The sequence below is a fragment of the Natrix helvetica genome (assembly GCF_964273705.1).
Source record: "Natrix helvetica genome assembly, chromosome: 1".
Taxonomy (NCBI): domain Eukaryota; kingdom Metazoa; phylum Chordata; class Lepidosauria; order Squamata; family Natricidae; genus Natrix; species Natrix helvetica.
In genome coordinates, this window is record NC_138548.1 from 148,747,199 (window position 1) to 148,774,975 (window position 27,777).

General features: G+C 38.7%; 1 long non-coding RNA gene across 7 annotated transcripts in view; it reads right to left on the minus strand.

The window, feature by feature from the left end:
• Positions 1-5,133: 5,133 nt before the first annotated feature.
• LOC309385459 overlaps positions 5,134-27,777 on the minus strand; it is a 160,812-nt gene continuing 138,168 nt past the window's right edge. For 3 of the 7 annotated variants that reach the window (XR_014174221.1, XR_014174222.1, XR_014174227.1), the window contains 2 exons: positions 7,633-7,769; positions 5,134-5,583 (listed from right to left, as the gene is read on the minus strand). This is a non-coding gene — a long non-coding RNA (uncharacterized lncRNA). Of the gene's footprint in view, positions 5,584-7,632; positions 7,790-13,924; positions 14,048-16,870; positions 16,952-27,777 lie in introns of all 7 variants that reach the window. The other 4 variants (XR_014174226.1, XR_014174224.1, XR_014174225.1 and 1 more) reach the window with 4 other exon arrangements.

A 27,777-nucleotide genomic window follows, 5' to 3' on the forward strand; every position in this document is an offset into this window, starting at 1 on the left:
GATATATGGGGCATGTGGAATTGCCAGGAGAATTATACTGAGAGATTGGAAAAAGTACTATTATCCTGGACATTAAAGACTGAAGTCAAGGAATGTGTTATTTATCCATTTTGGAAACAGTTATTTTGTCCAGTAATAAAAAAATGACACAATATATTTCCCTGTGGCATAGATTTCTCAGAATTTTACAAGAATAGATGAATGTCTATGCACAATTTAATATATCATTATGATGTGATGGAGTAAGTATGTGACATATTTAGGTGTTTTATATTAATTTAATATCTTAATTCTGGGTTTGACACTATTTAATTTTTAATTTTAATTTTTGTTTTGGCATTACATTTATAACTATTTATTTTTCTTTATTGATTTAAATATATCAGCTGCCCAACTTCAGTTAATTAATTGGTTGGGTGTTGTTGTTTTCCAGTTATTTATGATTATTTGTATGCTTAAATTATATGTTCTCAACTTTATAATTGAAATAAATATGATCTTTTGAAATACAACAGAGAATTTGAAGGCAATTTCACACATACTTCTTCAGGGAACAAATTTCAAAGTACAAAATATGGATCAGAAGAAGAAGAGATTTCTTAGGAGTTTTTTACAGGGGTTTTAAAATAAAATTTTAAGGGGGGCAGGGGGGTTGATTCGGATGGCTCAGACAGGCTTTGAGGGGAGTCTGCCAGGGCACAGGCCAGAGCTAACTAATGGGTGTGGATTGGGAGTGCTGGGAAGGGTTGGGATTCCGGGGGAGACATTAAGCCATTCCATTGGAGGGGTTTATCATCTCTACTATCTGTGGGAGAGGCAGATATGGTGGGGGCCGAGGGCCAAATTTTGTTCAGGGGATGCGGGTTCGCTGTTTAAGAGCAATTGCGCATTCCGACCCTCATCGCCCTTCTCGCACCCCCGGGTACTCGGGATTACAGGACCCTGGTCTCCGGCTGGTGTCGCTTAATGCCAGGTCCGTGGTGTATAAGGCTCCCTTCATTTACGACTTCATACAAGAGGGAAGAGTGGACCTGGCGTGTATTACGGAGACCTGGTTGGGCCATGAGGGGAGTGTTCCCCTTAGTGAACTAGGCCCATCAGGCTTCTGGGCGTTTCACCAGCCGAGAGCCCAGGGCAGGGGCGGGGGGGTGGCGGTGGTTATTAGGGAAAGTCTCAGACCTCAGGCGGTCACTGTGCCTCAGACAGGCGGATGTGAGTCCCTTTTTGTGAAATGGGGCCTTGGAGTTCAGGTGGGCCTTTTTCTTACGTACCTGTCTCCCTGGTACGGCCCTGCCGAAGCTGCAGGATGTATTAGCTGGATTGATGGTTGATTTCCCCAGGCTTATGATCCTGGGGGATTTCAATCTGCCTTCCATTGGCGAGACATCCGAGTCAGCTCGGGTGTTCATGGCTTCCATGATGGCTATGGACCTAACTCAATTAATTCAAGACCCCACCCATAATAGGAGACACACACGCAACCTGATTTTTGTCTCTGGGCAGTGGATGAATGATCTAGATTTAGGGGATATTTCTATTCAACCCTTGTCATGGTCTGATCATTTCCTCATCAGGCTTGACTTCCATACTGATACCCCTCGCCGCAGGGAGGCGGAACTAACTAGATGGTTCTGCCCCAGGTGCCTGATGGACCCTGAAAGGTTCCTGATGGAGCTTTTCCTGAATCCCTTGCTCACAACTTGACCGAAGCCCTAGTGGAAGCCTGGGATAGGGTGGCCACTGGGGCCTTGGATCGCGTTGTGCCTTTGTGGCCTCTGACCTGGTGTCGATCCCAGGTGGCTCCCTGGTTTACCGAGGAGCTCCGGGAGATGAAATGCTGGAAAAGAAGCCTAGAGAGTGGTTAGAGGGCCAGCCGGTCCAAATCTGATCGAACACTAGTAAGAATTCATATTAAATCCTACTTAGTGGCAATAAAAGCAGCAAAACGGCAACATTTTCCCGCTGTTATCGCGTCTGCAGATAACTGCCCAGCCGCCCTGTTTAGGGTGACCTGTTCCTTACTTAACCAAGGAACTGGGAAAGACACCTTGCAGGGCAGGGCTAAAGAATTTGTTCAGTATCTGCAGGATAAAATGACTCAGATCTGAACAGGCTTGGACTCTGACTGGGTAGATTCGGGTGAGTCGACGGGGATGAATCTTGTGGAGACAATCTGGGATGACTTTGACCCTGTGACCCCCGAGGGCATGGACAGGATTATGGGGAGACTCAGTGCTGCCATTTGTGTGCTGGACCAGTGTCCCTCTTGGTTAGTTTCAGCTTACCAGGAGGTGACACATGGCTGGCTCCAGGCGAGTACCAATGATTCATTGAGAGAGGGGTTCTTTCCCACCGCCTTGAAGGAGGCAGTGGTGACGCCTCTCCTTAAGAAGCCTTCCCTGGACCCAGCTTCTTTAGCCGACTATCGTCCAGTCTCCAACCTTTGCTTTGTAGCAAGGTTGTCGAGAGTGTGGTAGCAAGTCAGCTTCCCCAGTACCTGGATGAAGCTGTCTACCTGGATCTGTTTCAGTCGGGCTTCAGGCCCAGGTACAGCACGGAGACGACATTGGTCGCATTGGTCGATGATCTCTGGCAGGCCCAGGACAGGGGCTTCTCCTCTGTCCTAGTCCTATTAGACCTCTCGGCGGCTTTCAATACCATTGACCATGGTATCCTACTGCGATGACTCGGGGGGTTGGAAGTGGGGAGACCATTTTATGGTGGTTCCCCTCCTGCCTGTTGGATCGGTCACAGTTTGTGTTGACTGGAGGGCAGGGATCAACCCCCAGGCGCGTCACTTGCGGGGTGCCCCAGGGGTCAGTTTTCTCACCCCTCCTGTTCAACATATATATGAAACCGCTGGGCGAGATCATCCATGGTTTTGGGGGATGGTATCATCACTATGCTGATGATACCCAACTTTTCATCTCTACCCCAAACCACCCAAACGATGCCCTCGACATGATGTCCCGATGCCTGGAGGCTGTGTGGATCTGGATGGGGAGGAACAGGCTCAAGCTCAATCCCTCCAAGACTGAGTGGCTGTAAACCCGTCATCTCGATTTGTGCATCTTGTTCCATCTTTGATGATAGGGGGAGAAATTTTAGCACCCTCAGAGAGGGCCCGCAATCTGGGAGTCCTCCTGGACATGCGGTTTAGTTTCAAAGATCACCTGATGGCCGTGACCAGAGGGGCCTTTTACCAGGTTCGCCTGGTACATTAGTTGCACCCCTTCCTGGATCAGGATGCTCTATGCACAGTCACGCATGCCCTCATCTTTTCTCGCCTGGACTACTGCAACACTCTCTACATGGAGCTGCCCTTGAAGAGCACCCGGAGGCTTCAGCTGGTCCAGAATGCAACTGCACGGATTATCATGGGGGTACCTAGGTGCTCCCATGTTACACCCCTTTTAGGCGGCCTGCACTGGTTGCCTGTTGTTTTCCAGGTGAGATTCAAGGTACTAATTATGACCTTTAAAGCGCTCCATGGCTTAGGCCCAGGGTACCTGCGAGACCACCTACTGCCACCAGTAGCCTCCCACCGTCCAGTGCGAGTTGGCCTTCTCAGGATGCCTTCCGCCAAACAGTGTCGGCTAGTGACCCCTAGGGTGAGAGCCTTCTCTGTGGGAGTGCCTTCCCTCTGGAATGAGCTGCCCCCAGAGCTTTGCATAATCCTCAACCTCCGGTCCTTCCGACGCGCCTTAAAAAGTTGGCTTTTCCAGCAAGCCGGCCTGACCTGTTAATTTTATCTAATTTGTTAAATGTTAGTGTTATATAATTGGTTTTCTTTTTGGATTGTTTCTAATTTCTTTTTAACTTTTGTAATATGTGTTTTTTAATGCTGTACGCCACCCTGAGTCCTTTGGGAGAAGGGCGGCATATAAATCCAATAAAACAGAAACAGAAACAGATCAACAAGCTATGTGGACTGATCTCATAGAAGACATTAACCTGAAAAAAGCAAATCACATTGTGCCTTACTGTACTGTATGAAGCCATTGTGGTTTGTTTGTGATTTAGCATGTTTTGAAAATGCCTCTAAATTTTTGTCAGTCTAAATGTTTCTAAGGTCAATAGCATAATAGTACATATTCATCCTGAAAGCTTATGCATTTATAAATTATACCTCTGAAAATTACTATGTTTTTCATGAAAATTCTCAGCAGCTGATTTATAATATAAAGTAATCTTAATTTTATTCATAGATAGTCCTTGACTTAGTAACACTTAGGAATACTCTTTCCATCATAAATTGATGCAGTTGTACAGTGAGTTTTCACATGACCAGGCCCAATTTTACGAACATTTTTATTCTGACTGTTAAGCAAAACACAGGGTAATTAAGAGAATCTGGGTTTGTTGGAAGCTAGATGGGAAAATCACATCCACATGATCACAAGATCCTGAAATTTTTGTACATGAGAGTCAGTTGGCATGTGTGTGTGTGTATGTGTGTGTGTTCATATGACTGCTAGGATGGTTGCTAGAGTTGTAACTTCAAGGATGGGTCATACTTTTTTGAGGTCCTCATCATTTTGGACCATTGTAAAATTCATGTAAAATGTTGAAGACTATTTGTATGCTTTCTGCACTCTTTCAGGATACTTTTTTTTTTTTTTGGAAGAATATCAGAAAGAAAGACTCCAAATATGACTATAAAAAGCAACAGCTTGAAATGAAATTAGAAAATTGGGAAAAGCAAAGAGCTCCATAGGCATTTTTCAAAAGATACTGGCAGAAATTCAGGCAATTTCAGAACAAGCAATCGCTTAAAAAGGATACATTAACAAACAAAACAGAAGGAATATTTTTCACTGCCCCTCAAACAAAAAAGCTCGATGTGCAAATGTCATAATGGCAAAAATATAAAAGATCAGTTTGGATAGTAAATACTGATGATGCCGAGATATAGATGAAACAGTTGACCATAAGATTACTGGATGCAGCAAAAAGCTCACAGACTAATTATACAGAAAATCATGATTGAGTTGGAAAGATATTACACTGGCGTTTATGTAAAGAGCAGGGATTCACAGTCGATAAGAATTAGTGGAAACATGAAATCACAAATAAAGTCATAGAAAATAACAGGCAAATGTTTAATTTATTAGCCATTGCAAAAGACTGTAATGTTGAAGACAAGGAACTGGAAAAGATTTGGAAACAGATTGCAAAAATGAAGAAGTCAACAAAGACCCCTGTTCTTGGGTTGCTAGATAAATGCCAAAAGGACTTAGAATTTGGTTTGTCTAGTTTCAAATAATTCACAACAACCTACTTCTAAACATCAGCACCGTTGGGTGCCTCATTCATCATTCAATATTACCTTCATAATTACCAAATTTTGGGGTAGGAAATCATGAAGAAAAAATGTCCAACATTGTTTGTGACATATGATTAGTGGAAATACAATAACAATAAATCATAATGCCCTAACCTGTTATTAAGTAGTTCTTATGATCATCTCCCTTTGCTTTCAGATGTCAGCTTTAGTGGAGGCTTCCATTTGCAGAGAAAAGGGACACTGATTTTCCCATAATTCCCATTTGACTATGAAAATTCTAGATCCTTTCAGCATTCCTTAGGAGAGAGCAAAAAAAAAAAAAAAAAAAAAACAATATGTATGGGAAAAGGGAATAGTTACAAGTGAAACAAGACCAAAGAAATTCCTGGCATGCTAGATGAAAGATAACAATAGTAGGAATGAAAATATTCATTACAAATATATAATTATATTTAAATATATAATATAAGATGCTTTCAAAACTCCTGGTTTTTTTTAAATAAAAGAAAATAAAGTGGCATTCTAAGTTTTCGTAGGCAATAATACTTTGCTGACATTGACTTCACCATGTTTACAACACAATAATCTTAATTGAACACACAATGAGTAGACAACATTTGGAAGCTTTTAGAGAGACTTCCCTGTCTCTTTTCTTTGAAAGCAATCACTATCAATTAGGATAACTGCCTCTCTAGTTTATATATGTGAGGCTATCAATTCAGGTAACCCACACTGACAAATTGCGGGGAACAGGAAGTCTATGTGAGGTTAAGTGAGTGTGAATTAAAAGTTTGCAGCTTCCTGAATTATTGTGAATGCAGACTATTATTAATAAAGAAGGACAAAAGAATCAAAATAAGACTTATTCTGAAAAACACATTTCTTGACAGATAATGCATGGCTTCATTATTCTTTAAGGGCCAAATAAGTCAGATATAACTCTCCCTATTTCTAAATACTTTTGGAAAGCATGGTGAACTATGTCTCTACATCCAAATGCCTATCTGAAAAATTTCCTTAGTTTGAAGGACTGAAGAAAACTTCTGTAGTAGAGGTGAACATAATAGCTAAAAGAAGATGACAACCTGAAGTTTCTAAAGTCTGCAAACATTAGTTTTACTCAGTATGTACATTGTCAGCTGCTTGTGTCATCAGAAAACGTACCTACCGGTATATGTGGAAAAGAACTAGAAGAATGATTATTGTCGCAACTTATTCTTTCTTTTTTCTCTATCTCAAATTACTAAAATTAAAACAATCCATATTTAAACCTTGAGTTCTAGTCTTGGTTTAGGCACAACACCAACTGGTTGACCTTGTGCCATTCACTCTCTCATCTCAGGAACAGGTAATGGCAAACCACTTCTGAAATCTTGCCAGGAAAACTCTAGTGAAAGGAAGGAAGGAAGGAAGGAAGGAAGGAAGGAAGGAAGGAAGGAAGGAAGGAAGGAAGGACGGACTTAGGAAAATATTGAAGAATACTCATTATGGGAAAGAAGGTAAGCTCTATTAAAAATTAAAAGACAACACTGAAGAAAATAAAACATAAGAATATCATTTGGCAAGCAAAGAAAAAAACATCAAAGAGTTCTAGCACTACTATGTACTGTTGCTTTGAATGGCAACCTTTTTGAAGTTATTCCTTTGGAGTCTTAGAAACTGAATGGCTAGCTTGAATGAATGAATGAATGAATGAATGAATGAATATATATATATATATATATATATATATATATATATATATATATATATATATATATATATATATATATATATATATATATATATATAATATATTGTACTGATAAATAAATAAAGGGAGACTAGTATAGATCTATTTCGAGCTAATTAGCTCTCATCAGCTAGCCATACCCTTACTGGGACTTGAACCCGGGCTGTAAATATCTTAGGCAGGAGTGTTAGCCACTAAGCCACGGGCTCACTTCCTTATCAGTTGAGCCAGGGAAATAGGTATGTATTAGTGTTACAACCCCTGGTATGCCTAAATATGGGAGGAAGGTCACTACTCCCTCTTTCTGTCCTTCGGCTTCATCACAGAAGACCATGCAGGCAGAAAACCATATTTTTATTTTTAATGTTGCCTTTTATATTTGTGTTATATTTGTACTGATAAATAAATAAAAGGAGACTAGTATAGATCTATTTCGAGCTAATTAGCTCTCATCAGCTAGCCATACCCTTACTGGGACTTGACAATGTGTGTTGGCATATATATATATATTCTTGTCTTGGTTTTTTAAAAAAATAAGAAAAAGAAAAGCTCCTCTCCAAAGTTTGAAAGGAGACCTAAAGCATTAAACGTGGAAAAAATGACTTATGCTCACCTGTTTAGAGCGGAAAAAATCCACTTAAGGTAGATTAAGTTAAGAACATTTTCCACTTCGCTGGGTAATTCATTTCCATATAGAAATGGAAACACATTTTTTTTTTCGTTTTTGGATTGTGGTTTGAAGATATTTACCTGGAAGAGGAGAAGAATAACTAGAAACAAAAGGGAAACATAATTGTTCTTGACTATTTTTTTAAAATGTGCCCCACCGACAAATATTGTTTATGAAACCATCTTAAAGTTTTAGAAGTAAATCCATATACCTATTTAGCTATGCAAAATAATCATACATATTGAATGCTTATTGTTTTTCAGGAGGGAGACAGTTATAAAAGTTAAAACCTTTATTTTAGCGTACAGACACTTAGATTCAAGTCTTTATTAGCATTAACATTTATAGAACAACCTTAGGTTGCCACTAACCACATTGATACACTGCATGAAATCATAATGTTATGTTTAATATTGCCTTGATGTGTAAATCCAACCATTATCTTTCATTTGAAACTCCATAAAAAGGGAAATCTATGTCACTCTCAACTTTGAAAAAAAAAACAGAAATAAAGAGTACATTTTCTATTTATATATAACACACACACACACATACACATACACACACACACACACACACACCAGTGGTGGGATTCAAATTTTTTTTACTATTGGTTCTATGGGCATGGCTTGGTGGGCGTGGCAGAGGAAGGATACTGTAAAATCTCAATTCCCTCCCCACTCCAGGGGAAGGTTACTGCAAAATCCCCATTCCCTCCCGATCAGATGGGACTCTGGAGGCAGAGAATAGATGGGGCGGGGCCAGCCAGAGGTGGTATTTACCAGTTCTCTGAATTTCTGGAACCCTAACCCTAACCCTGAACATGTCAGAACCTGCTGAACACCCCCTCTGACACACATGAAACTCCATTTCCCAAAGGAATCAAGGTCGCTCCTACAATAGAATGTAAACAAATATATATATATAAACAATATATATATAAATATATATAAACAATCAGACCCATTAGTAATCCAATAGATAACTAATTATTATTAGCTCCCAAACATATTCTGGAATAAGAAGGTTTATTTAAGTCTTTTTGGAAAATGAGAAAGTTTCTTAAATTCCCTATCTTGGGAAGCAAATTGTTCCAAGGGCCAAGATTTTTAATCTTTTTATTTATCTCCCCCCCCCCCAAAAAAAAAAAACAAATAAAGACAATGGGCATATATTCAGAATATCAAACATTTAGGCTAAGGGCGCGATTGACAATTTGAATCATTGTCAAGTTCAAGCCATCAGTGAAAATGGCTTTTACATTGGATATACATAGTTATGAGAAATCATGTTAGTTTAGTCTGTCCTTCCAATATTTGTCCTATAATGAAAGCCTTTTTGTGGGTATGTTAATAAAGCTAATCATACATTTTATTCCCTCTTGTCACAGAGGCAGCGGGAGCCCCCTTTGCAGGGCAGGGCAGAGGAATTTGGGGAATATCTGCAGGATAAAATTGCTCAAATCCGGAGGGAATGGGCCCCCTTCAGTGTTCCAGGGGAGACGTCCGAGGCGAGTCTTGAGGGACCATGCTGGGAGGAGTTTGACTCTGTTGCCACCGAGGATTTGGACAGGCTGTGTGGGCGACTGCGAGCCACCACATGTTTATTGGACCTGTGTCCCTCCTGGCTTGTACTGGCATCCTGGGAGGTCACAAGAGGCTGGCTATTGGGACTTGTGAACGCTTCATTGAGTGAGGGTTTCCTGCCAGCTGCCTTGAAAGAGGCGGTTGTGAGGCCCTTGCTCAAGAAGCCTTCTCTGGACCCAATGGAGCTAGCAAATTATCGTCCTGTCTCCAACCTTCCTTTTTTAACGAAGGTTGTAGAGAGTGTGGTGGCTCAGCAGTTCCCACGTCACTTGGAGGAATCTGATTATCTAGACCCGTGCCAGTCTGGCTTCTGGCCCGGGCACAGCACAGAGACGGCCTTGGTCGCGTTTGTGGATGATCTCTGGAGGGCCAGAGATAGGGGTTGTTCCTCTATCCTGGTCCTATTAGACCTCACAGCGGCTTTTGATACCATCGACCATGGTATCCTACTGCGCCGGCTGGAGGGGTTGGGGGTAAGGGGCACCGTGTTGCAGTGGTTCTGCTCCTACTTCTCCGACCGGACTCAATGTGTGTTGGCAGGGGAGCAGAGGTCGACCCTGAGGCCGCTCACTTGTGGGGTGCCACAGGGGTCGGTCCTCTCGCCCCTCCTGTTCAACACATATATGAAGCCACTGGGCGAGATCATCCGTGGTTTTGGGGTGGGATACCATCTGTACGCTGATGATACACAGCTGTACATTTCCACCCCAAACTACCCCAACGAGGCCGTCGAAGTGATGTCCCAGTGTTTGGAAGCCATATGGGTCTGGATGGGAGACAACAGACTCAGACTCAACCCCTCCAAGACGGAGTGGCTGTGGCTACCGGCCCCCCGGTTCAACCAGTGTATTCCATCGCTGGCCATCGGGGGCGTTCAACTTGCCCCCGTGGAGCGGGCGCGCAATTTGGGCATCCTCCTAGACGCCCGGCTGTCCATAGATGACCATGTGGCAGCCGTGGCGAGGGGGGCGTTCCACCAGGCTCGCCTGGTGCGCCAATTGCGCCCCCTATTGGACCGGGATGCCCTCCGCACAGTCACTCACGCACTGGTGACGTCCCGCCTGGACTACTGTAATGCTCTCTACATGGGGCTCCCTTGAGATGCACCCGGAGACTGCAACTGGTCCAGAATGCGGCCGCGCGGGCAATCATGGGGAGAACGAGGTTCTCCCATATAACACCTCTCCTGCGCGAGCTGCACTGGCTCCCTGTGGTCTACCGGGTGCGCTTCAAGGTGTTAGTTACCATCTTTAAAGTGCTCCATGGCACAGGACCTAGCTATTTGCGGGATTGCATTCTTCCCCATACATCCCTGCGACCAATTCGCTCTCACAGAGAGGGACTCCTCCGGGTGCCGTCCACCAGGCAGTGTCAGAGGGCGGCGCCCAGGAGTAGGGCCTTCTCTGTGATGGGCCCAGCCCTCTGGAATGACCTCCCCCCAGACATCAGGATAACGACCGATCTCCGCTCCTTCCGCACGAAACTCAAGACCCACCTGTTCCAACTAGCCGGCCTGGCTTAATCAGAACCTTCTAACCTCCCTGGCAATTTTAATTATTGTAAATGTAAATTTTGGGTTTTTTAAAATTGTTTTTACTGTCCTAACTTATTGCTATTTATTTTAACCTAGTGGCTTTTCATTTGTATCTGATTTGTTACATATTGATGTTACCTCCTCCATGCCACACCTGTATATTTGATTTGATTGTACGTCGCCCCGAGTCCCTTTGCGGAGAGGGGGTGACTGATAAATCAAATAAATAAATAATAAATAAATAAATAAATAAATAAATAAATAAATAAATAAATAAATAAATAAATAAATAAATAAATAAGTATTGTCCTAGAATGCCTTTGTAGCCATTGTAGAATCTCCTTAGAAATAAAAATTATATGGAGGTGCTTTCCTTTATCAGATGCGACCTCCACTTTTAATCTTCCCTTACATTAAACTATTATTTTAAAAAATGTAGAAATGTTTTGCTGCACAGGAAACCTCAAGGGAAATGTCCACAGGCATAAAAATGTTCAGAGACATCAGGTGAGTGAAGAAAGAAACAAACATAAGGATTTGAAATTGCACTGAATCAGCAATGTATCAGAATATAAGTCACTGCTATTTCTTATTGGACTCATTGCCTGATTTATTTTGGAAATCAGCATTTTAAAAACTGTACAGCTTTATAAAATAAATAATTAGCTAACTTCTTTCTAGCAAAGCTAATTCTCACATAGAAACTACTTTTAAAACTGAATTAGAACTCTAATTAATTTACTGAGAAGAAAATATATAAATAAATATAAGAGTTGTGTGATTACAATTTTTTTTATTATTATGTAAACATTTATGGATTAGATCCCACTTATCAGATGTACAGAATACAATCCTTGGAGAATAATTCACCAGATGATCTTTGAAAGTTCATATGGAAATAAACTCATTAGCATTTAGGTTGCATCAATATTTTCTGTTGTTTTTGTTGTAAACAAAACAAACAAAACGTGACTATCATAGCTTTAGAAACTGAATGAAATGTGTCAATAATATTGTTTTTGCAGCTAAATAAGAATCTCATCATTAGATGCCTTGTGAAAAGCTACAAAGCATCTGCCTATAATTTTTTGAAGTAGACGTTTGGTTAGACATGCATGGAGCCCTGAACATATAACTCACCACAAGCTAAGCAATTCAAGCAGAAAATCTAGTTCCACACATTCATCTAATTTCAAAGGTGGCAAAACTGGATCATAACAATAAAAAAGGGGGAGTGGGGGAGAGAGACTCAGAGCAAATCAACTATTTCACATGGTAAAGCAGGGTTATTTCACTGCTGGGCTGTGGCTCAGTCAGTACTGGGCTGCAGACCATTGGGAACAGGGCTGTGCAAACAGCAAGCAAGCATGTAAGCATGCAAAATTCCCTTTGTGCAAATGGAGATTTGTGCACGAGTGTGACATTCTCCTCCCCTGTGCTGCTACTGCTGCGGCCACCACCATTGATCAGAAAAGTTCGGGATCGCTGTGATAGAGCATCTTATGGAGCCTACCGAAAATTGAAAGATACTTAATTTTCTACAATGTGGAACAGAGGAAACTCACAGCGAAACTTTTGCACTTTTATTTCTTAGCGCCACAAAAATAATTCATGCTGTGCTACCTACCATCTAGCCTCCAGAAAAATTAATGGTTTTTTATTTTCAAAAAATTCCAAACTTCCTAGAGCAAACACTGACAGCAGCAATGAAGCCCAATGAGCCAGAGACCTAGGTCCAGCAAAAAAAGAAAGCAGCAGCAACTGCTAATTTTTATGTAGTCTACAAACATATAATAATAAGAAAAACACTTTTCTTGGCTTGGATAGCTCAGCAAGGAAACCAATCAATAGTTTTTGTATGCACAAACTGAAAGATGAACATAATAATGCCTGTAAAATATATGTACTACATCCTTGTCCATTTGACAGTTTGATTGAAAAAAAGAACACAAGACTGGAAAAAACACTCAGAAACATTGATAAAAATCCAGTTCCTCATACCAAAGGATATAATGATACCAGTAAACTTACTTATAAGGCTAGTAGTTACTTTAGTTTACTGATTAGTCTAACGACCTTATCAACTTATATTACAGCATCGACTCAATATAAAAGGAAAGAATAGATGCAATATACCAAGTTACTAAATATTAAAATGAAATAATCGCCTTAGCCGTTGACCCCAATCAGATTATTTACAAAGCAGGCAGCAGTCTTCTTATTTTCAAAATGGTTTTAAATTTCTGAATGTGCATCTAATTCATAATTTACTGCCCTTCACTAAATGAGCCCCAGCTAATGAGAGCAGGGGTTACTGTTTTATTGACTAGTGTCTCTGTGGCTTGGTGAAACCTAAATGAAAAGAAGTGGAACCAAGCAAAACAAGTTCAGGAAACACAAAGTTTGGATTCAAAACATTTTTTTTAAAGAGCCAGCTATTTGTTTGTTTGTTTGCTTACTTCCTTCCTTACTTAATTTATATCACCCCAGTAAGGGGGCTCTGTGTGGCTTGCAAAGAGTAAATTATAAACAAAGAGTAAATATTTAAAAACTACTTAAAAGCTAGAACCAAGGAAGAATGAGAACTTCTTACCCTGTCAACCATCTCCAGTGGTGAGCACGTGTGTGTGCGTGCACGCACACACACACACACACACAAAATCACACACACATCTTGGGATCTCAAGCCAACCAGCCAAACCAAACTTTGATACCCTTCCAGAAGGCCAAAAGGATAGAAGCATTTTTTTTTATACCTCTGGTGGTAAATGTTCCATAGGGACGGAGCCACAGAGGTAAAAGCTCCTTTGTAATTTAAAAACAAAATGCGTTCCCCTCCACTGTAAGTTAAAATATCAAATTAATCTGATCTTTTGTGTTTTATCTGCATTTCAGAAGGCATCCCATGCCTTGTTCGACTCCTGCATTGAAGGCATGCAATGTTTGCATTTAAATGCAATTAAATCTAAATAGAAATAAACACAGGACAAAAAGTGAGGATATGATTATGAAATGTCTCAAATTTACACCTTCTCTAAGAGAAGCTCACTTCATTGACCTCTTCTAGGTGCTCCTAATGAAAACATTGGATGCTGCTTCACCCCTTGAATCTCACCTATGTAAATCTTGGAGTCGTAAGGCCTCTAAACTTGGGATTGTCTTTAGAGACGCCCGAGGACTTTATCCAGTTTTGCAATATTTCCAGGAACCAAGCTTTAAACCAGCATGAAAGCAAATTCTAAAATAATAACAATAATAATTAAAAAATCATTTGAAAACCATATAATGCTTAAAATTCCATTTAGAATACTCAGTTGCCAAGTAAAATGTGCTTTGTTTCTCAGGTGTAAGATTTGGCAATTTCCTTTTCAACAGCACATTATCTCAGCAACATCAGAATAATAGGATAGTAGTGCCAACTTTTTCTAAACTGGATGTGTGAAAAATCTGGTATTATCATAGGATTCCTTATGCCAGCAATGTGTTTATGTCCTTGCTCATTATCACACTTCCTAGCTGTTAGAAGATAGAAAAGTTTGAAAGATATATTTTTTTTTGTTTAGAGCTTGCAAGACAAACATTAAAAAAGTTCAGAGATGTTTTATGATGTCGGTGGATCACAAACATTGATGATTGTAAACCTTACAAACCATCAATTCATTTCTTAAGAAATTAAGTCAAATAAACTCCACCTCTTCCCTTGTGGCACTTCATTGTTCATTTCACAGGCAATTTTATGGGGATTACAAAATCGGTCTCATCAAGAGAAGAGCTTGCCCTGAGAAGAATATTGTTCCATATTATAATGGCATCATTTGATGCAGCTTACTTCCACCCAGCTGGTGGCGTAAGAAAATATCTGTGACCATTGGAGAAGTAAAGTTATCATAAAATGAAATTTGGCTTAATTAAGATGAGATAAAACAGTGGTAATATAACCTTCCTTCCTTCCTTCCTTCCTTCCTTCCTTCCTTCCTTCCTTCTTTCTTTCTTTCTTTCTTTCTTTCTTTCTTTCTTTCTTTCTTCAGAACAGTTTAAAAGTATAAAGGACTTCCCAGTTCATATTTGAATGGTGAACTTGAGGCACTTTTTATTTGTTCTTAATGAGATCCCAAATCACCTCAGCTGGCAGCAACCAAATGACTCATCCATGAATGCCACATAAAACATCCCAGCTATATCTATATCTAGCATTAAAAATCAAATGATGTCATGATGCCATGTTCTTTCCTTGACTGTCACATGGAAAGAAAATCCCTAAAAATTTAAAAGATCCGGGGCCACTGGAAGGGTCCCTAGGACCTATCCAAATATTACTACCAAGCTATAATATTTTATTAAATGAAGCGTTATTAAATACATATGGTATAATAATATTAACTTTACTTAATTCATAATGTAATTAGATTTAAATGTAATCAAATTAAGCCTAATTATTGTTCGTTCTGGCTCAAGAAATGTTTTGAAATGCACATCTTTTATATTCAGCTGAAAGTAGACTTTGTAAATTTAGCAATAATAGCTGCCGCCTATGGGTTATCTAGGATCTCAGTGTGAGGAAAAATAGATAGAACCCATTGGTAAATGTGGCCAGGTGGATCGATTGCATTAGAACTGGCATAAAACAATGAACTGTGTGGGACAAAATACAAACGACCACCGTTCCCAAGAAAAAATAAAGTAAAATAAAAACAACATCAGATCCAGGGAGGTGATTTTGAAGACCATCTTCCCATTCTTCCATATGATAATGTAATCATAATACAATAAAACCCTAACCATATATTACCTTTGATACTTTTCTGTGTTAGCTCTTGAGATTAATGGTTTTATATCTTGCCTAAAAATAACACTGGCCTCAAACAATTGGGCTGAAATTCATGTCTTTTAAGTAATTTTGCTATAAGCAATCCCAAATTTTCAAAACATGTATGAGCAAAATCACTATTTAAGGTCCTAAAAAGGAGAAACAAGCTATGTCAATTTGAAGATTTCAAGCATTTTTGCAGTGTTTACCTTTTGTAAATGTGATAGCATGAAGGCATATTGCAGCCTTAGAACTAATTGAGACACATATCAGATTCCAGTATACTGAAGCCCAAAATAAAGAATCAATAATGCTGTGCAGCTGTTGAGATTCTTGTGTGAATTACTTCTTAGAGACCTAATAGAAGAAGTGTCTTCTGGGTCATTCAATAACACAAATAGTCATTTTATTAAGGAAGATCTACTTTAAATTAAAATAATCAATAGCAATCAAGATCTGTAGCAGAAGGATGTCAGCAATAATTCATTTTAAGGACTAGTTTGAAAGACAACCAGGATTATGGCTAGGAATAAAATTTTAAATTGTGATTGCAGGGTAACAACAACAACAACAACAACAACAACAACAACAACAACAGACAGATCATCATTTGGAACACACAACTCGCCAGATATCATAGCTGTCAAAAAACAAAGTGTACAATTTATTGATATTGGTGTACTGGGAGATGCCAGAGTTGAACAAAAAGAACTGGAAAAAATCATTAAATACTTTCCCATCAAAACTACATGATTATGGATGAGATGTGACAATGATAGCCATTGTCATTGGGGCACTTGACACCCTGTCCAAGAAGTTTACAAAGTACATCAAGAAATTGCAGCTTCCTGCAATAACACCAGCAGAAATGCAAAAAAACAACAACAACAACCTGTACTACTTGGAGCATCATATATTTTAAGAAGATACTTGGTTGACACCTAGGACACTGACAGCAAACCCGTATCAACAATTAACACCAATCAATGGTATTTGTGACACATTTTTAAATGTTCAGGTGACTGAGTTTCATGTTTAATGAATAAAAGAGATAACAATAATAATAGTTTGCTACTTGAGGCACCCAACTATTCGGCCTATCATAGCTGGGCTGAAAAAATCAAGATGACCATTAGATAGCAACAGACAGCTCAGGTTTTCTGTATATTCTTGCTGCTCGCCATCTGATATTTATAGCCCAGACATGTTGACCATGCTCTTCCACAGCTTTGGCATACAAGTGTACAACTTTACCTACAAGTATGTTCCCACATTGGTGGATGGAACTTGCCACATCTCGGATGCTTATTGAGTTATGAACTTCTGGATGGAAACCTGTAATGAAATATTCAATAAAATCTGACTGATTATGATGTATGACTGACCTATGTAAACTGATTATTTTTATCAGTAGACCAGAAGGTTAGTTCCCTCCTCTCCTCTCTTCTCCTCTCCTCTCATGTCACAGAGGGAAATAATAATTCTGTACTCAGAAACCTTTTATGTTAGAAAAAGAGGTCATTTTTCTGTTATGCTGTACTTGTCTCTGTACTGTCTTTCCAGTTCAAGAGATTCCACAAATTTCAAGTATAGATTTTGGGAAAATATAGAAAAAGTGCCTGCTTTTGGATTCAGAGTTTTGATACACTACAGTCCTTAAATCCAGAAGAGATTTTGCTGAATACATTGAACCAGCAAGGAATAGTAAAAGAAAGAATAAGTTCAGGGATCAGGACCTTTAGCATTTACCAGGGATTTGAGTATTCTTAAATTCTCCATGATTCTGGTGTCAGGAAAGACACTGTACTAATTAATCACACAGTTCTTTGGACACTTGCCAATGAATTCAGAGTTAAAGATAATTTTCCCAAATACACATTAATTCAAATTCAATTTTTATGACACTGCTTACATCACAATTGCACTTGGAAAGCACATTTTGCACTTTGATATTCATTGTGTTAACAGTTAGGATTAGTAAAATTGCAATGAATTGTTCCTGAATTTGAAACGTGTGGTTCATGCATTAATTCATGGCTTAACATTAATCCTACTAGGCTGGTGGACCTGTAGTTTGGGTGGGGGGAAATGGGGGGAAAGAGACAAAGTCAATCATTTTAACTAATCTGAATGGAGAAGTTTAGGCTATACTTCAGGACTCAAGGCAGATAGCACAATACATTGTGATTGATAGTTCCATTTACTCCTTAAAATTGAAACATGATATTAATTGCCAAACACACCCTCCATCCATGCTTCAATTCTGCTTTTTAAGTGAGAAGCAACAGTCACAATAAGAAGAGTAGAAAATGACCAAGTTTAGCCCAAGGGAGAGGTCAAATGCATCATCAGTCATGAGTCCCTTCATGTCCATAAGAGATCTCAGCCAGCCCACCTTGAATTCCTTCTATTCTTAACTCCCACTAATTTTCCTTGATCATTAGTAGTTCAGATTCTTGTAGAATGCTTAAGCTTACAAGAAATCTTTATACACATTTGAACTGCCTGGATCTCCTGATTTTCTTGGTGCTTGACACTGACATTTATAAAAATGCATGCCACATTCCATGAATAGAGCCAACAAATGCTTTCTTCATTCTTAAGACTCCATTGGCTCAGGATTCTCCTTTACCAGCATCCGTAGAGAGGCCCATCCTTAAACAGTGTCATTTAGTTGTCATTTTAATTTTGTACAATGCTTTCCACTGTAGCCTTTGCAATGGGACATCATGGTTATCATCAGTTTCTTTTCTTTTTCTACCCTATTCTTATTTGTTATTTCAATATTTCTATTTTTATTAGAGTCAACTACATTTGAAGATTAAGCAGATATTAATTATTATGAAACAAATTAGTTTTTATTTAGATTTATAACTCATAATCTAGTCAGGATTCAAGCCAGCATCCATAGCAGTTCTCCACAACAAGTTCTCCCTGTGAGCTGGGTTGCAATGAGAGTTATTGTTCAATCACTGATCAGCAGCAAATGGACAGCAGCAATAGGCGGTGATAGGCACCTCCCCACTGCTTAGAACAGCTGATCGGAACTGCACCAACCCCCTCCCCCACCCGCTGCAATATTTGCTCTATAAAATGCACTGACATTTCCACCCACTTTTTGGGGAGGGGGAAGTGCATCTTATAGTCCAAAAATATGGCAGTTAACTAGCCTGACTGAGCATGACTCATATGTGAGTATCTGAGAACAGAACAGAGAATCAGATTTTATTTACTTGTTAAAATGTTTAGACTTATAGAGCTTTTTTAGGAAGAATTTCAGTGCCATGTGGTGTGTGTGTGTTTTGGATGACATGTGAAAAATGATTTGCGATTATTAAATTAGTGAATATTTAATATACAGGTTGGTGGGAGCATTCACTCTGCTTCATAAAATGAAAGATGGTTTCCAAAAGCTAATAGTTACAGTAATTATATAATACCACGATTTATAGATTTAACTTTTTTTTACAAAGAAAAACCTATCATTTCCCTGTCGTACATATTCCAGACCTTTTGCTTCATCTTTGGTTTGATCCAATGTGAATTCACCTTTTCATCCTAATTATTATTCACAGCCAAAGTAAGCATAATATTTACATGTCTGGAGATATTCATTTTCAGAATACTGAGCCATGGTGAAGACCAGAGACATTGAATAGCAATACAATAGCCCTTACACTTACTGGTATATATCACTTTACAGTGTTTTACAGCCTTCTCTAAGCAGTTTACAGAGTCAGCACACTGCCCCCAAACAATCTGGTTCCTCATTTTGTTCACCTCAGAAGGATGGAAGGCTGAGTCAACCTTGAGCTTGGTGAGTTTTGAACTGCCAAATTGCAGTCAGACTGCAGTCAGCAGAAGTATCCTGCAGTACTGCATTCTCACCACTGCACCACCACAGCTCATATAGAACATAGTAGTAAATGGAGATGCTGGAAACTGTTCTGGAATATATTACAAAGGTATCTGAGATTACAGGTCAATCTGAGAGATCCCTAAACACTTGAGGAGGTGACATTAACATTCACGAGTAGATTGCTTCAAACAACATTTTTTTCTAGGCATTTTTTCTTTTTGCAGAAAACTGGAAAGAAGTCAGGCTGCTTAAATTAATGTAAGATAGGATTTGCACTGAAATGAAATCTGTAGTACTTCTTCCAAATCAATTTTGATGCATGCAAAGAGGTAGCATTTTGATGCTCTTCCATGCTTACATTATATGACATACTTATATATTAAAGTAGCATCCCAGCTTCCTATGGAGGAGACATCACATTGTAGAAAAGGGCTCAAGACAAGAGACTGACAGTCCTGAACTGGATGAGGGAGGGAGGAAAAAGTTCAGGATAGCCATAGCCTAGAATCTCACAGGGTATATCTATTGAATTAGAGGTTTATAGCTTTGGTCTGGCAAGATTTTGTCAATTTGGTATGAGTAAAATAGATTAGACAGGATTTCACAGAGGCATTTTGGGCTTAGACCTGATTATTACATAGTATTCTATTCACATGTGAGCAAAAATATCCTTCTACGTAGGGTCAGGTTTGTTTAAGAATTAGATGGGAAATCACTAGGGCCACCCTGGAAATAGTGAAGGACTGGCCCATGGTGCTTCTGCCAGCAAAAACGGAACTTGTGAGGGCCTTGTGCAGCCCTCCTGAGCTCCGTTTTGGCTGGCAGAGGATTGCAGCAGGCTATTGCAGCTGAAAATGGAACTCAGGAGCCCATTTTCGCTGACAGAGTACTCGGGCCACCACAAGCACCCCTGACATGAGTGATGTCATGCTGGTCATGCCCACCCCAGCCCCCTGAAGTCAAACACAACCATGATGTGGCTCCAAATGAAATTGAGTTTGACACCCCTGTTCTAGACTGACTAGATTTAGAAGAACTTAAAAGAGAAGGCAAGGGCAAATACTTTCATATTGTTACCAACATCACAAAAGTAGGATGTGATGAACAAGTTTACTAAATTTGATCTGTAAAAATCCTGAGAATCATTATAAGGCAATGAAATGATATTAAAAAATTTTTTTTGCTGCCATCTAAGTTTTTCCTTTTTTCTTTTTGCAACTCAAACTAAGTCGTTTTAGTCAGATAGTCACTAAGAATTGAAGGTGACTTTATTTCTGTTCAAATGTAAAAGCTTCTGTAGTCTATGAAGAATTGTGTGATCTATATTTTCATCCTTTCTCTGAATCTGACAATGTTGTTTTTATTGCAAGGCGGAAAATTAAATAGCAGTCATCAGTAATGACTTCCTACTTTGCTATCACTTGACACATTTTCACCCTCATCCTTCTTCACATACCAGACTGCAGACATGTGACAACCTCATAAGGACAAATCACTGAGAAGTGATCAAATTGTGATGTCACAAAAGTTTATTTGGGGACAGGATAAAAGAAAAAAGAAAATGGTGCTTACTAGTAAAATGAAGGAAGGAAATGAGTCTAAAATTCCCACTCATCTCCTTAGAGATAACAGCTGCCTTAGAATTTTAGCATTTCCTTATTAATTTTAATGTCAATTTTCATTAATCTTTGAGATTAGTTCAAGCAAAGCATCACTCCATATCCATGACATATCTTATCCCTCTATCCACAAAAATTAGTTATATCTTATTCTGTGGATGAAAATCAACAATGAATATGGGTCTAATATCCAACTTTTTAGACAACTTGGTCTCTTTCATATTAGATCCTTCTCCTGTGGAGCATCTAAAGATATATTAATATAAATCTGTGTTTATTATATAATCATCCAGCATGTTAGTTAAAGCTGCTACATTAATTCCAGATCTCATTTGAGAAAGCAAACTATCATTCCTTAAAAACTTAATATTACAGTCAGAGTAAAAGCAGCCCTGGAAAGAATAGAATAGAATGTGGATGTCAAATCCTAACCCGCAGCCCAGAGTAATCACAATGCCAAATCCTAACCTCCACATCACCCCAGAGCAATCACATTCCTTCACTAACCTGCTTTCCAGCTTCATTTTCCGTGGCCACATGCACGGCAACAAAAGAAGTTTGTGGGACTAAAAAAGAAAGAGAGATCAATCAAACCTTCCAACTTCTCACAACCCCCCCCCCCCCAAAGATCTCACAAAGTTGGAAGGTCTCATTGACCTTTTTTCCTGGTAGTTCCACAGTCTGAGACAGGGAAGGGGCTTCTCTGGCCACCACTGCCTCATTCCGCCAGCATCAGGGCTTTGCAGGCTGGGCAGCCAAGGATACCATTGGGTCTTTGTCCTCCACCTCTCCACTGCCTTGTTTTGTCCTCCACCCCTCTCCATTGCCTCACTTAGCCATGGCACCATGGTGGGCAGTCTGAGCTTTCTGAGTTGCCACAGGAAGAACATTCTTTGTTGTGCTTTTTTGATGACATTTTTGACATTAGGTGTTCATTTTAAGTCTTGAAATATTATAGAACCTAGAAACTTGAAGGTCTCTACTGTTAATATGGTATCGCCTAATATTGTAAGAGATGGTAGAATAGGAAGGCTTCTCCTAAAATCATTTCTACAGTTTTGACTGTTCAGTTCAAGATTGTTCCAGTCACACCACAAGGTTAGTTGTTCAACTTCCTATCTGTCATCTCAAATGAGACCATTCACTGTTCATCTGAAAACTTCAGTACTTTAACAGAGAGATCCTTTGAGATGCAGTCGTTGATATACAGGGACAAGAGAAGTGGAGAAAACACACAACACTATGCTAATTGTACAGGTATCTGATGTGATTTTGCCTAGCTTCATCTGCTGCTTCCTGTCTGTTTGAAAGCTTATGATCGACTTACAAATGTGGTCAGGCATGGCTAGCTGAATCAGTTTAGTAAGAACAATATCTGGAATGATGGTATTGACTGCTGAGCTGAAGTCTACCAAAATGACCTTTGCGTAGGTCCTTGGAGATTCAAGATGTTGTAGGATGTAATGCAGAGTCATTTTAACAGCATCATCAGGCAATCTATTTGCTCAGTAGGCAAATTGCAAGGGGTCTAACAGTGGATCTGTGATGGTTTTCAAGTAGGTCAGTCTTTCAATCTTTCAAAGGTTATCATAACTATGGATGTCAAAGCAACCAGTCTGTAGTTGTTCAGCTCCTTGATTGAAAGTTTCTTTGGCATTGAAATGATAGTAGAACATTTGAATCAAGGACAAACATAACATATCTCTAGTGATTTATTAAAGATGAGGGTGAAGATGGAGGCCAGTTGTTCAACACAAACTTTCAAGAAAGGAGTTACCTTGCCTGGGCCTAGTGCTTTTTCAGGCTTTTGTCTGTGAAATAGGCCTTGCACATCATTTTCTGTGATCACCATTGGGGGGGGGGCAAGGGATGGGATCAATTGTAGGAGGCTTGGTTGTTGTTGGTGTATTATAATAGATATGGTGGTGATAGTTGACAATAGTTTCCTCTAAAACCTACAATAAAACACATTTAGGTCATCTGCCAGTTGTTGATTCCCTTTGGCATGGAAAGGAGGTTTGCAGTAACCAGTGCAAACTTTTTAAGAGTTATCCACACATTTGCTGGTTTATTTGTTGAGAGCTGATTCCTCAGCTTTTCAGAGTAGCTTCTTTTTGCTGCTCTGATCTCCCTTTCTGGCCTGATTGTACAGTATTCTATCTCCTTTCCTGTAGGCTTCCTCTTTGGCATGATATAGCTGCTTCAGTTTAGTTGTGAACCAAAGCTTGTATATTCACAGGTTTCTGGTGGGCACACATAGGTCTTCTCAAAAACTGAGATATGATGTTACAGTATCTGTGAGTTCATCCAAATCTGCAGAGGTATCTTCGAAAATGTTCCACTCTGTGCAATCAAGGCAAGCTTGTAGCTTTAACTTTAACATTTCCTTTAACTAAGAAAATGAAAGAATGGGAGACAATGGTTTTTCTCCTTATAATAGTGATATTCATATGGATATCCATCTTCTTTTGGTTATAAATTTCACTGAAAAATCATAACTTTAAATGTTAAATGAACAGGATATGAACAAGATGAATCAAAGCTAGCAATATAGAAATCTATTGATTGTAGTTTTGCAAAATCTTCATGAGCGAAATATTAACTGCTTCTACCCATTTTATGTTATGCAAGTCAAATTTTACTTTACCCATACAGCTGATTATTTGACTCCATTGAAAACTCCTATATTATTGTCATCTGTAAGCATTTGTAAGCATAGATATATAGTTCCCTAGAGCCATAAAGCAAAATCTAAATAATATTTAAAACATCAGTAATTTTATCTTTTCTTCTTAGTATCAAACCACACAACAAATGGCAGAATATCAGAACAGAACAGAATAACAGAATTGGAAGGGACCTTGGAGGTCCTCTAGTTGATAGGCAGGAGACTCTATACCATTCTGGACAAATGGCTACCCAATCTCTTCTTAAAAGCCTTCAGTGATGAAACAGCTTGGAGGCAAACTGTTCCACTGGTTAATTGTTCTCTCTGTCAGGAAATTTCTCCTTAGTTCTAGGTGGCTTCTCTTTTTGATTAGTTTTCATCCATTGTTTCTTGTCCTATTTTTTGGTGCTTTGGAGAATAGGTTGACCCCCTCTTCTTTGTGGCAGCCCCTCAAATATTAGAAAATTGCTATCATGTCACGCCTGGTCTTTCTTTTCATTAGATATACCCAATTCCTACAAAATGTGTCCACCCAGAGCCTTCTTGGGATGTTGTGAAATTTTAAAATATACTTACTTAGCTTCTTCCTTTCCTTCCTCTCTGTGGCTTTTTTTTTAAATTCTGAAGCAGGTTTCAGTTTGTGGGAAAGCGAATTGTGAACATGTGTGCCTTTTTAGTGCATGGTTAAGTTTTTCACACGATATATTTCAAACAGTTTGCACAAACTGGAAGGTGTCCTCAATTTCTATCAAATAAAGGTGTCATGGGGCTTGCGGATTTGTTTGGATTAACTTGATTCACATGATCTTGACTGTGGTTTGCATTTGTTTAATTCTGGCACAGGGGTTAAGGTTGCATATTCTGAAATCAACAAATACTAGTCTGCAATAATTATAATTCCTGTACTATTTTTTTAGTTATCCACAAAACAAAACATAGTGATATTTCACATAACTTCCCTTATTGATGGTTTGCAGGCTGACATCAGATATTACTATTTCTTCCAAAAATTATGTTAGATAAATACTGGGAAACTTTCATAAGTCAGAAAAAAAGAATTAAAAAAGTTAAGTCAATATATTAATCAATAAACCAGCCTGGCATTAGGACAGTGCAGAATTTGGCTGTTGTGTTCCTGTAACTGCAAATTGGCCCCAGTCATACATTCTGGGTTTGAATCTGTCACCCATATTTAAGGGAAGAATTAATACTGAAACAGGTAGTAGAATGTGATCATAAAAGTGTTTTTCTATGTGCAGATTTCAGAAGGAAAAAAGAAAAGAAAGAGGCAGAGAAAGAGAAAATTTGTGAGTGCCTTTTCATTAGAATTTACTTTTCACAATATGAAATAGACTTGCAACTTTAAAAACAAAAAACAAAACAAAAGGATCTCATTAAACCAAGAAAATTGCCTTGTGTACACAAAGTTGCTTTAAAGGGAGTTTCCTGATGATGCTTTTTTATAAATTATAGAGAATAAATCTCAACCAGCCAAAAGACATTTAATAAAAAAATGCCATGGCCTTTTATGCGGGTGTGGATTGCATATTTTACATGCAATTTATACTGCAGTTTCTCTTCATTAACCACATCTCACAGATTTCTCAAAGCGATGGCATGAATATTATTAACATGTGTTAAAAATGTGTTTAAAATAATGTATAAAGCTTTGTGATTAAAGCAAAAGTTTAGGCACAGTGAACAAGCCTGGGTATGTATTTTACTGTGCTTCATGCATACATATTTAACATCTATATGGATGTGCTGCATCAGGTCTGTCTGGATCTATTCAGTTATATATTGCTTTTGGATGAATGTTGTAATTAAATTGAACTAGACCTTAACAAGCAGAAGCCATTCATAATTTCTGCTCATTCGAGTCATATACATTACAGTTAATATAGAAGAGGGGAGAAATCTGTTCAGTTGGCTTTTTAATGCAAACTTCCCAATTTTGTACTTCCTGAGTTATAGGCAAAACAGGTATGGCTCCGTGTCATAATGTTTACTTATCCAAATTTTGCAGAATAGATTGCAAGTCAGTAAATGTCAATCAAAAATCCAAATATTTTATTTTTCATTTATTTATTTGTATCCTGCATTTGTGTTTTTTACAAATAACTCAAGATGGCAAACATATCCAAAACACCTTCCTCTTCCTATTTTCCCCAAAACCACCACCAGTGCGGTGCATTGGGCTGAGACAGAATGACTGGCCCAAAATCACCCCGCCGACTAAGGCAGAACTAGAATTCACAGTCTCCCATTTTCTAGCCTGGTGCCTTAACCTCCATGAGATAAAGTAACATAAAATATTGCTACATTAATAGGCAATGTTCATAAACAATATTATATTAGTGGATATATTCAGAAAAAATGCATATTCATGTTTATTTTGATCTGACTTTTCTTATTTTATAAATAGTTAAAGGCAGTGAACATACTTAATAAACCTTTCTCCTTTTATTTTCCCCATAAAAACAACTCTGTGAAGTGGGTTGGGCTGAAAGACAGTGACTTGCCCCCAAATCACCCAGTTTTCATGCCTAAAGTGGGACTAGGATTCACAGTCTCCTGGTTTTTAGCCTGATACTTTAACCAGCAGACCAGGCTAGCTCTATATTTTGTGCATATTAAAAAGAAAGTATGTACAAAACTGTGTGCGTTTGTATACTTATTTTAATTTGTGCTCAAAAAATGTAGAGACTGGTGTGGAAAGGGAAGGGAATATCCCCAAGGATATTGGTTGGAGAACAATGAAAAATTGGAGAAAGGTTGGAGAAATGAAAAATTGGAACAAAAATATACTTGCCAGATTCACCCAACTTTTAGTAAAGGAAATGTTTAGTTGAAATGGAACCTATAAAATTCAGTGCAACTAATGTTTAAGGTCCTTTAATCTGGGACTATAAAATGATGTGATATTTCTTATCTAAAGGATAGTTCACACTGAAATTCTGAAAGTGGAAAACTGAATTGTGTTTCTAAAGTGTTCATAACAGGTCATGGCATTAAAAACCAAGAATTTTTCAGGGGGAAAAAAAAACTTCACAAAGTACAAACAAAACAGAAAGTCAGTAATATTTATTTGTCTATTTGTTTGCTAATACTGTGGATTTAAAACCCAACCATTTAGTGTAAAATATTTCTGTTATAGTGCACAAGAGAGAGAATCCAGGTATCCACATTAAAATACTCATTCCAATCTATGGACATGAATCACATGCATTAAGATGATATTAATTCACAAAAACAATGTAAACTCTTTGGCTGTAGTTGAGGATACAACAGACAATGAACTACAATTATGCACCGTTACCATTCTGCAAATGGGAGAGCTCTGTTCATTGACTCAGCCGGTTTCTCTGGAAGTAGTTTTCATTTAGCTCATCTTTTTTCTACAATCCTTCACCATCTCCTTTTCCCCTGAGCACATTTTTCAAAGACATTACGGATTGGAAAAGGCAAAAAAAAAATTATCTCCCCTTTTTGTAAGTTACAGTTGTCCAGTTGGGGAAACTTCATCCTAGGAAAATAATACGCTGAACCGCAACTCAGCAATGAACCAAAAGTATTTTGATAAACAATTCAGGAGAATTATCTGCATAGAATCATAGGGTTAGAAGGGATTATTTAAGCTATGAAGTCCAACTTCCTACTAAGTGCAGTAAGAAAGTATTCCAAAATGTAATTATTTAAATTCCAGTGCATTTTCCCTCTACAATTGGTACACATCCAGAAAAAAGTATCTTGCTTCATTAGTTAATTGATCCCACTATCCAACAGTTCTTAATGAAAATTCTTCTTAATTTTCATTCTAGCTTTCTTACGATTTAAGGCCCTAGTTCCACATTCTGTATCTTGGTACAGTGAAAAAAAAACAGTTGAGACTGAACATCCCCAGTTTGTTCAGTCTATGCTTGTTAATTTTTTTACCTTGCTTTGCTTGTACACTTCATGGGAATATGATTTTGAACCCATGTTCTTGCATGATCATCTCCTCCTGAAGAGAAGG